Source organism: Grammomys surdaster, unplaced genomic scaffold, assembly GCF_004785775.1.
Source record: "Grammomys surdaster isolate TR1022 unplaced genomic scaffold, NIH_TR_1.0 126248, whole genome shotgun sequence".
Lineage (NCBI taxonomy): Eukaryota > Metazoa > Chordata > Mammalia > Rodentia > Muridae > Grammomys > Grammomys surdaster.
The window spans coordinates 1,029,014-1,038,901 of NW_021621048.1; the positions used below are offsets into that span (position 1 = coordinate 1,029,014).

Here is a 9,888-nt window from a genome sequence, read left to right on the forward strand (position 1 = left end):
TCGGATTCTGTAGTTATGTGTCCCTTTTCAGTTCTGATTTTTATTAATTTGGATATTGTCTCTCTGCCCTCTGATTAGTCTGGCTAAAGGTTTATCTTGTTGATTTTCTCGAAGAACTGGCTCCTGGTTTTGTTGATACTTTGTATAGTTCTTTTTGTTTCTATTTGGTTGAATTCAGCCCTGAGTTTGATTATTTCCTGCCTTCTACTCCTCCTGGGTGTATTTGCTTCTTTTTGTTCTAGAGCTTTCAGGTGTGCGGTCAAGTTGTTAGTGTGTGCTCTCTCCAGTTTCTTTTTCTAGGCACTTAGATCTATGAGTTGTCCTCTTAGCGTTGCTTTCATTGTATCCCACAAGTTTTGGTATGATGTATCCTCATTTTCATTAAATTCTAAAAAGTCTTTAATTTCTTTCTTTATTTCCTCCTTGACCAAGTCATCATTGAGTCGAGAGTTGTTCAGTTTCCATGTGCACATGGGTTTTCCATTGTTTTTGTTATTATTAAAGACCAGCCTTAGTCCATGGTGATCTGATAGGATGCAAGGGATTATTTCAATTTTTTTGTATCTGTTGAGGCCTGTTTTGTGACCAATTACATGGTCTATTTTGGAGAAGGTACCATGAGGTGCTGAGAAAAAGGTATATTCTTTTGTTTTAGGATGAAATGTTCTATAGCTATCTGTTAAATCCATTTGGTTCATAACTTCTGTTAATTTCAATGTGTCTCTGTTTAGTTTCTGTTTCCATGATCTGTCCATTGCTGAGAGTGGGGTATTGAAATCTCCCACTATTATTGTGTGAGGCGCATTGTTTACTTTGAGCTTTAGTAAAGTTTCTTTTATGTATGTGGGTGCCCTTGCATTTGGAACACAGATGTTCAGAATTGAGAGTTCATCTTGGTAGATTTTTCCTTTGATGAGTATGAAGTGTCCTTCCTCATCTTTTTTATTACCTTTGGTTGAAAGTTGATTCTATTTGATATTAAAATGGCTACTCCAGCTTGTTTCTTAGGACCATTTGTTTGGAAAATTGTTTCCTAGCCTTTTACTCTGAGGTAGTGTCTGTCTTTGTCACTGAGGTGCATTTCCTGTATGCAGCAAAATTCTGGGTCCTGTTTATATATCCAGTGTGTTAGTCCACATCTTTTTATTGGGGAATTGAGTCCATTGATGTCAAGAGATATTAAGGAAAAATGATTGTTGTGACCTATTATTTTTGTTATTAGAGGTGGAATTATGTTTGTGTAGCTATCTTCTTTTGGGTTTTTTGGAAGATTATTTTCTTACTTCTTCTAGGTTGTAGTTTCCCTCCTTGTGTTGGAGTTTTCCACCTATTATCCTTTGTAGGCTGGATTTGTGGGAAGATATTGTGTAAATTTGGTTCTGTCATGGAATATCTTGGTTTCTCCATCTATAGTGATTGAGAGTTTTGCTGGGTATAGTAGTCTGGGCTGGCATTTGTGTTTTCTTAGGGTCTGTATGATATCAGTCCAGGATTTTTTGGCTTTTATTCTCTGGTGAGAAGTCTGGTGTAATTCCTATAGGTCTGCGTTTATATGCTACTTGACCTTTTTCTCTTACTGCTTTTAGTACTTTTTCTTTGTTTTGTGCATTTGATGTTTCGATTATTATGTGATGGAAGAAATTTCTTTTCTTGTCTAGTCTATTTGTAGTTCTGTAGGCTTCTTGTATGTTCAAGGGCTACTCTTTCTTTATGTTAGGAAAGTTTTCACACAGCCAAAAGGACCAAGCAAGGGTTGGAAGTCCTGAGTATTCTTTTGAGCGATATGAACTGACCTCATTTATCTATTCTTATTACTTTTAGCTTAACATTTATTTTGACTATATTAGAATATTGGTGCCTGATTGTTTTAGAACTGTTTTTCCCCCTTATTCTTTCAGGTAGTGCCTATTTTTTGAAAATAAGTTTTTTTTTCCAACAAAGAGATGGATCTTGTTTTCTAATCCAATTGGTTCATTTGTGTCTTTCACCTAGAGAACTGAAGTCATTAATGCTCAAAGTTATTAATGAAAGATACATATTATAGTATTCATGGTCCAGTGAGGATAAAACCATTGATATGTTTTCTCACTTAGTAGCCTAAATATTACCTTCTAGCACCATGAAAGCTAACCAGCCAAAGGTTCCAGCTATTTCAAGACTGGTTTCTTTGTATTCTATAATGATCGAGCCAGCTCAGTCAATCAACAGGGTCTGCAAGTATGTTGTGTTTAGCTAATAGGCTTTTGCCACCTAGCTGCAGTAGGCGAAAACATCAATGGCAGTAGCCTGTGCTGTTTTGGTTGTCCCTGGGGCCTCTATTTCAATAACTTATAGGAAGGGGACCTGTATCTGGCATTAAATCTTCATCCTTTAATAATCCATATCTTCTGGAAGAAGCATTGCTCATCAATGTAGGTTACTTCTGTTCAAATTCCTTTTTAAAAATATACTTTTAATTGGCATATAAACTAGTGGTGCTTTATAAGTCCCCTTCAAACATATTTAGTTTTGATCAAGCCACTCTCTCCCCTTCTTTTCTCGTTCTCCCTATCCCCAACCTTGCTTAAATCTGTTTTATGATATCTACTTGATTATTTCTACTTTGTGTAATAGATTTTATATCACCATTTATCCCCATCTCTATCCCTTAGACATTTGTGTATACTTTTCCATTTCTTCCCTCTGAAGTCCTATATCCACTATTCTTCGTAGTGGTTTAGTTTTCATAAATTTATTCTGCCTGATAACATGGAAAGTTTTTTTCTTCTTCAATTATGATGAATAGTTTTGTCAGGAATTTTAGGTTGACATCAGTTCTTTCAGATTTTGAAGCATGTCACTCTTAGCTCCTTTTTGTGTTCCAAGTTTCCATTTAGGAAGGAAAAAGCAAGAGAAATGGAAGGAATGGAAATTCAATGTCATTAAAGTATTTTACATATTTGAATGAAGATGATTTAGGAGTGGAAAGAAATAGGATTGAATTATAGACCATAAGATAACTTGCTTAGGGAAGGGTTTATAAGCAAGGAAAAATAGCCCTTATATTAAAAGAAATGCAATCTAATAAGAGCTGAGGTTGATGTGGTGGCGTGACTCATCTAACAAGAGTGGACACAGATTAAGAATTAAAGACTTTTTTTAAGGTTGTTGCAATACAGAGATCCAGATAATAGGGTTCAAGGTGATTATTAGAATAAGAAGAATTTTCCAAATGCATCACTGTTTGCAAGCATCATTGTATCAAGGATCAGCAGAAAAGAGTTTCCCTTCCATAGATAGAAGTGAACAAGACTACAAATCATTGACTGTGGAGAAGTCAGATGAATGGTCAGAAGGGCCCTACATAAATATTTGACTAGAGAATGTTTTACCTTGAGCTCAGACACATCCTGGGAGAGGCTTTGTATACTGACTGTACTGGGATAAAAATCACAAACAAAATTTTGAGTAAGCAAATTCAGTCAACAGTTTGGTTCAGATTTCCAGTGGGTACAGAGTTTAGACTGTCACTCGTGAGTCACAGAATAAGAATTTGGAGTCTGTATGGCAATTGTCAAATGTAAGCGAGGGAGGCCACTGTGGGTTTGATCTAAATTATATGGGAAGTGATGGTTCACCAGAGAAAGAAGCCATTTTGGGCTATGCAAAGAGTGGAGACACTTCTTCATTGTCTCTTTTTTGTAGGATAATAGTCCTTGTGTAGATTAATTATCGAAGTCTCAGAAAGAGGAACTTAGTAAGAGTATGGAGAAGTTGATGGAGGGTGAGATGAAATTCAAAAATCATGCAATAATTCAAGTGTAATAGCCCCGAGTCAGTTAGAGACAACAGTGATTCAAATTTAACAGCCTGGACAAGGTAGAGACAATAGTCATAAAGAAAGAAGGATTGAAAATATTTTTTAATATCAAATAAAAATATAATAATAAATACTTGGAGGTCTTAGTGTTTGATTGGATCTGAGAACTGAGCATAATACATTTTTGAAGTCAAAACTCTGTTAGAAATATAGTCCTGTAAACTACAAATTCCCCATAAGTTCTTCAGCGGCCTCTTCAGTTTTCATTATGCGCCCGATGCTTGAGGCACTGCTTCCCAAAGCCCTTCCTATCTTTCAGAGACTTCATTTTCCCTTAGTATGATTCTTTTCCTTTATGTCCTATACTCTCATTTCATCTGATTTCTTTATTTCATAATCAAAAATAGACTGCCATATCTCTTGTTGTTGATCAATTTCTAGTTTTATAAAATCAATTATTTAATTATTTATCCCTAGTTTGCAGAACAGGAGTCAGAAAGAATGTAAGAACTGGAAGTCAGGGAGAAGGGTTTCAAATGTTCTCATCTAGGTAGGATCTGGTATAATTCACCGAAGCAGAAGCTTCTTTCACTGAGCTTGCCCAAGACAGACCCCACCGAGCATCCGTCATGGATGGAGGGGTTTGAGAGGCTCTACTTATCACTGATTAGCCTCTGTTACTAATGGATTCTGGGAGAGAGGACAGGCACCATTGTCTTCAGTTATGCACCCAGTGATCAGCCTACTGGGCTCCAATGAATAGGTCCCAAACCGCAGTCACACATATGGCTCTGCTTAAGCTCAGTGGGCCAGAAAACGTAAAAGGCATAAACGTGGAGAGAAATTAGTAGGAGTGTTGTCAGGTATGGGAAGGAGCTAAACAGGGGAGGAACCAGGAGCCGTAAGAATGAATTATATCTGAGTATGAACCTTTCCAGTAACAGATTCAATAGATAAAGAGAGACTTTAGGGGTTGGAGAGATGGTTCAGCGGTTAAGAGCACTGACTGCTCTTCTAGAGGTCCTGAGTTCAATTGCCAGAAACCACATGGTGGCTCGCAACCATCTGCAATGGGATCTGATGCCCTCTTCTGATGTGTCTGAAGACGGCAACAGTGTACTCACATATGTAAAATAAATAAATAATTCTTTAAAAAAAAGACAGAGACATTTTATCCTTTAACCCGAGATTTTTTTCCGAGTTAAAATTATAACATATACCATGTATCCAAATTTTATCAATTCTTGTCTTATTTTTTTCTGCTAAAAATATATGCAGAAGACTGAAGTGGTTTGCTCAGTGGTTAAGAGTATTTCCCAGATCTTTCCAGCCACCACAGGGTGGGGAGTTGCCACCATGCCTGCACATCTCCAATGGATAGTCAAGCTTCAGTTTTTGAATCAAGAGGAATAAGCAGACATACAGCATCAAGCTCAGTTTTCTGAAGGCCTGAAACTCTTTCCACTACAAGGGGCTGATTCACTGCCATACGGTGTGTTGGGAGCTGACTCCTAGCTGAAAGCGGCTATTATCTTTACAGCCATCTCCAGTCATATACCCTGACAAGAGACTTGTTTTCAACAGCTTGCAACAGCTGAGCACACTCTGATAAACATCTTGTTTTTCTCACATATCTTGTTTTGCTGTTTAGTGTCGCCAGCAGGTAGGTGCATGTGGTCTTTTCACTGCTAGCTAGGTGCACGTGATATCCACGCTGCAAGGCACATGACATAGTGCCTTCAGCTGTGCTTGTCCACAAGGGCAAGGCATGTGGTAAAGGGTATAAATACCCAGGATTTCCTTTCAATAAACGAGACTTGATCAGACTCTGTCTTGTCTCCATTCTTCGTGTCTCTCGCCCCCACTCTCTCTTGCTAGACCCTGACCCACGGACCAGCAGAATGGGCTGTTACAAAGTGGCCCCTGAATGTGGGGCAGCTCGGGCAGTTACAAACTGGTGCCTCAGCGTTGGGCTCCAGTAAGTGGGATACAGTGAAGGACACTGGGAATTGGAAGCGTGCATCCTCACTCCTGTGCTGGAGACCCTGTTGACTGACCAGAACAGGCAGTTTCACGGTGGGAGTGGAGCCCATAGCTGACAGAAAAGGGCTCATGGTAAGTGGTTATGAAATGCAGATCCAGTTAGCTAAACCCAGCCACTTCTTATGTGAGGCCCACTATCAACATGACTGGATGGGCAGCACTCAGCAGCATCAGGCATCTGATCTGCAAGAACAAGTCTCACCTTGATTTGTAATTAGCAGCCACCAGCAGGGCCAGTTCCACCCTGGGAAGCCAGAAGCCTGTGGTGGTGAAGACAAAATGGACCTGCTCTACCAAGAGCTCCTGAGTCCCATTCCCTAGGAGCAGTGGAGTACACTGACATTCTCAACATCACCCTACCCTCAGTGTTTCCTATTCTTTCAGAGGAACATAGTTTAGATCTCAGATCTAGTGTTGGGTTGCTCACAACCTCCAGAACTCCTAGCTTCAGGCTATCTGTTGCCCTTTATTGGCCTGTGTGGAAATTCACTCTCACATGCGTATCTGCTATCACTGAACAGGTGTTCTGATAATTCCTTTTAGTAATTTAATTTCAGTGACATTTTGAAGTGTATCCTGTATGCTCAGATCATGGAACACAACAAATACTTAAAACCCCACCATTGAGTCATTTTTTTTTTGAACTTCTCTCGATCTTGACCTCTAATACTTAAACCAACTCTTTGCAGCTTTTGATCTTTATAAAATAGAATAATATGCAATCTTTTGTGTCTCATTTCTTTCTCTTATTATTCCATTAATGACATTGTTACTTAAAAGCTGTGTACAGTCATTACTGTATTTCATTCCATCATTCAAATACATTGTAATTTATTTATTCTACTATTTAAGGACGTTTGGTTTGGTTTTAGTTTCAGTTGAATGAGTAGTGCTATTATAAACATTTCTAAGCATGCCTTCTACTGAACTAATTTAATTTGAATGACGATGTTTCATGAAATCCCTTTGTGTTCTAGACATGTGAGTAACTATTTTTGATTTTGCTGTTTTGGATATTGTTACATATTCTGAATTAGGGCCATAATTCCAACAGATATTTGAGTTTAATCCTTTTATTTCCTCATTTTGTATCTTCTGTATTTATGAATGTTAGCTATTGTTTTACATTAGCTTCACAGGTATATCTTATCTTTAGTAGGTTTCCAAGAAGGGTTCTTGCAAAATATTCAACTGATGGTCTGGGAATTTGATCAGTAAGATTGTAGTGTTATAATTGTGAGGACCTAAGTTTGAACCTCAGTATCCATATTAAAGAAGAAAAGAAAAGAGAAAAGAGAAAACAGAAAAAAGAAAAGGGAAAAGAAAAAAAAAAGAAGCCAGGCATAATGGTGCATGCTTGCAATTCCAGAATTGAGGAGATGGGAACAAGTGTATTATTGGAGTTTACTAATCAGCCAGCCTAGATATTTGATGAGTTACAGGCCAGAGAAATTTTGTCTCAATAAACAAACAAACAAACAAACAAACAAAATAAAAACAAACTAACAAAACAAAAGCCAGTGGACTGCACCTAAGGACAGAATAGACAGGCTTGGCCTGTAGCCCCTACATTCGTGTGCGCACACAGACATTACACACATTCTCAGGAGTATGGGGAGGGGTACTCACAGGAGGCAAGGGATAACTTTAAAGCAGCTGAATCACCAGAAAGTGCAACTCGACATGGATAATGACTCCCAACAGCCTGCAGCCCTGAAGCTCTCTAAACAACTTGGAGGCATTCAATTACAGGACTACCTGCCCTTCTCCCTCAGGCCCCCTAAAGCCAAGGTCTAAGCTGAACTCAAAGTTCCAGGAAGCCTATGACTTGGAGACTGTGGAAGAAAAGCCCCTGACCCAGACTCCAGTCACCCAGTGGTTTCAAAAAGAAGTAACATGTCCTGATGTTTTAAAAACAGCTTATCTAAGGAAAGCAGCTGACTTCCCCTTTCTGAACCCAACAGAATCCCCTTTCCCCTTTCCCGTTCTTATTTAAAAACAAAAACTCCTTGAAGCATGCAATCAAAATCTGGTCACTGTGTTTCTGAGTCGTCTGCCCTGTTCACCATGTAGCCAGTTCTGAAGAAGCCATCTCTCTGGCATGGGTTAGGCGCTACTCCCAAGAGGCAAGGGATAACTTAAGAGCAGCTGCATCACCAGAAAGCACAGAAAGGAAAGCCGGCTCCAGCTCAAGTCTTCCAAATTCTCTTCTTTTCTTCTTGTAAACGTCATACATAGTCTCCTATTGACAGCCGAAGTATTTCCTCCTCCTCCTCCTTCTCTTCCTTCTCCTCCTCTTCCTCCTCCTCCTCTTTGCAATTTGCCTTGTCAGCTGTCCACCTTCAGCAACCACCATTTGCTTCTCTTTTCACCGCTGGGTAGGGGCCTTCAAAAATCCAAGTGTTCCCCAATTTTAGACTTTTTGTTTACCTCCTAAGGCAGGAGAAACTGTTCTAGTTTAGAAGGAATGTTGTAAGTGGAAAGATGGCATTCAATACAATACACACACACACACACACACACACACACACACACACACACCACATACATACACTCACCACACAATTTACCTGAATCTATGCATTCTTAAAGATTTGTCTTGGAGCTGGAGAAGTGACTCAGTGGTTAAGAGTGTATAGTGCTCTTATAGAATTCAATTTTCAGACCACCACATTGGGCTGTTAGCAATTTCCAGAAACTCCAGTTCCAGGGAATCCAACACCCTCTTTTGGCCCAGTGGGCACTGTGATTATGTATATAAACCCACACCCTCTCATACACACAGTTAAAGAATAACAATAAACATTTATAAAAGCTTTCCTATTAAAATAACTTCTTTGTTATAAAATTATTACTGATATCCTGTTAATGGTTACTTTACTTCTTTCATTTTATATAGTTTTATTTTTATTCTTTTTATCGAAAATAGATTTTTCTCGCATAGTATATTCTAATTACAGTTTCTTCTCTCTTTCCTCCTCCCGGTTTCTCTCTGCCACCCTTCCCCTCTGGGTCCACTCTATTTATGTCTCTCATTAGAAAAGAACAGGCTTCGGAGAAATAACAACCAATCACAACAAAATAAAATATAAAATAAAGCAAAATGTACTATATTGAAGTTGGACATGGCAACCTAGCAGGAGGAAAAGAGTCCCAAGGGCAGGCACAGGTCAGAGACCCAGTCATTTCACAGTCATTGGTCCCAGAAAAAATTATGCCTGTGATTCTTAGGTTTGGTCTTTCCACAGTGTCCCAGATTTCCGGTATGTTTTGTGTCAGGAGTTTTTAACCTTAACACGTATCCATTTCGTCTACCACATCTCCAATGCCTTCAATTTGTTTTTTCTTTATTGCTTCTATTTCCAACTTCAGGTATTGAATGGTTTTATTTATTTCCTTACCTTTTTTGTTTGTGTTTTCCTGAACTTCTTTAAGAGATTTATCTATGTCCTCTTTGAGGACCTTTATCATCTTCATATGGTTGGTTTAAAGATCTTTTTCTGGAGCTTCAGCTCAATTTTCAGGGCCTGCTGTGAAGGACAGCTGGGCTCTAGTGGACACATTACCCTGGTTGTTGGTGACTGTGTTTTTTATGCTGGCATCTTGGGATCTGGACTTGGCACGATTAAAGGTCTAGATGTTAATTTCTAGATTTATCTCTGGTAGGTGGGTGTTTTGTTCCTTAGTTTCTGTTACCTCTCTATATTTTCAGAGAGTATGATGGCTGTGTGTTGCTTGTTTTCCTGGCCCACTCAGGTCGGGTATTCACAGAAAATGCCTGCTGATATTGGAAGCTGGGATGCTGGCATAAGTTGGGGGAAGGAAGGTTGGAGTAGGGGTATCCCCAAGGTGAGCCCTTGGGGATGGGTTCAGAGAGGAGAAGGGATCCCCAGCAGATTTCCTGCTTCAGAGCTAGAGATGAAACTGGAGAGATTGATTCTTAGGAGCAGTATGAGAAGTGTGGGTCCATCTTCAACCTACTTGTCGCCCTGGGAGGAGTAGCCCTTAGGGTGAGCAGGGGTTCCTGATGCATCAGGGGCAAAGCA

At 39.2% G+C, this 9,888-nt stretch overlaps 1 pseudogene; it reads left to right on the top strand.

The window, feature by feature from the left end:
• Positions 1-5,155: 5,155 nt before the first annotated feature.
• On the top strand, positions 5,156-6,149 carry LOC114613605 (annotated as a pseudogene).
• Positions 6,150-9,888: the final 3,739 nt, after the last annotated feature.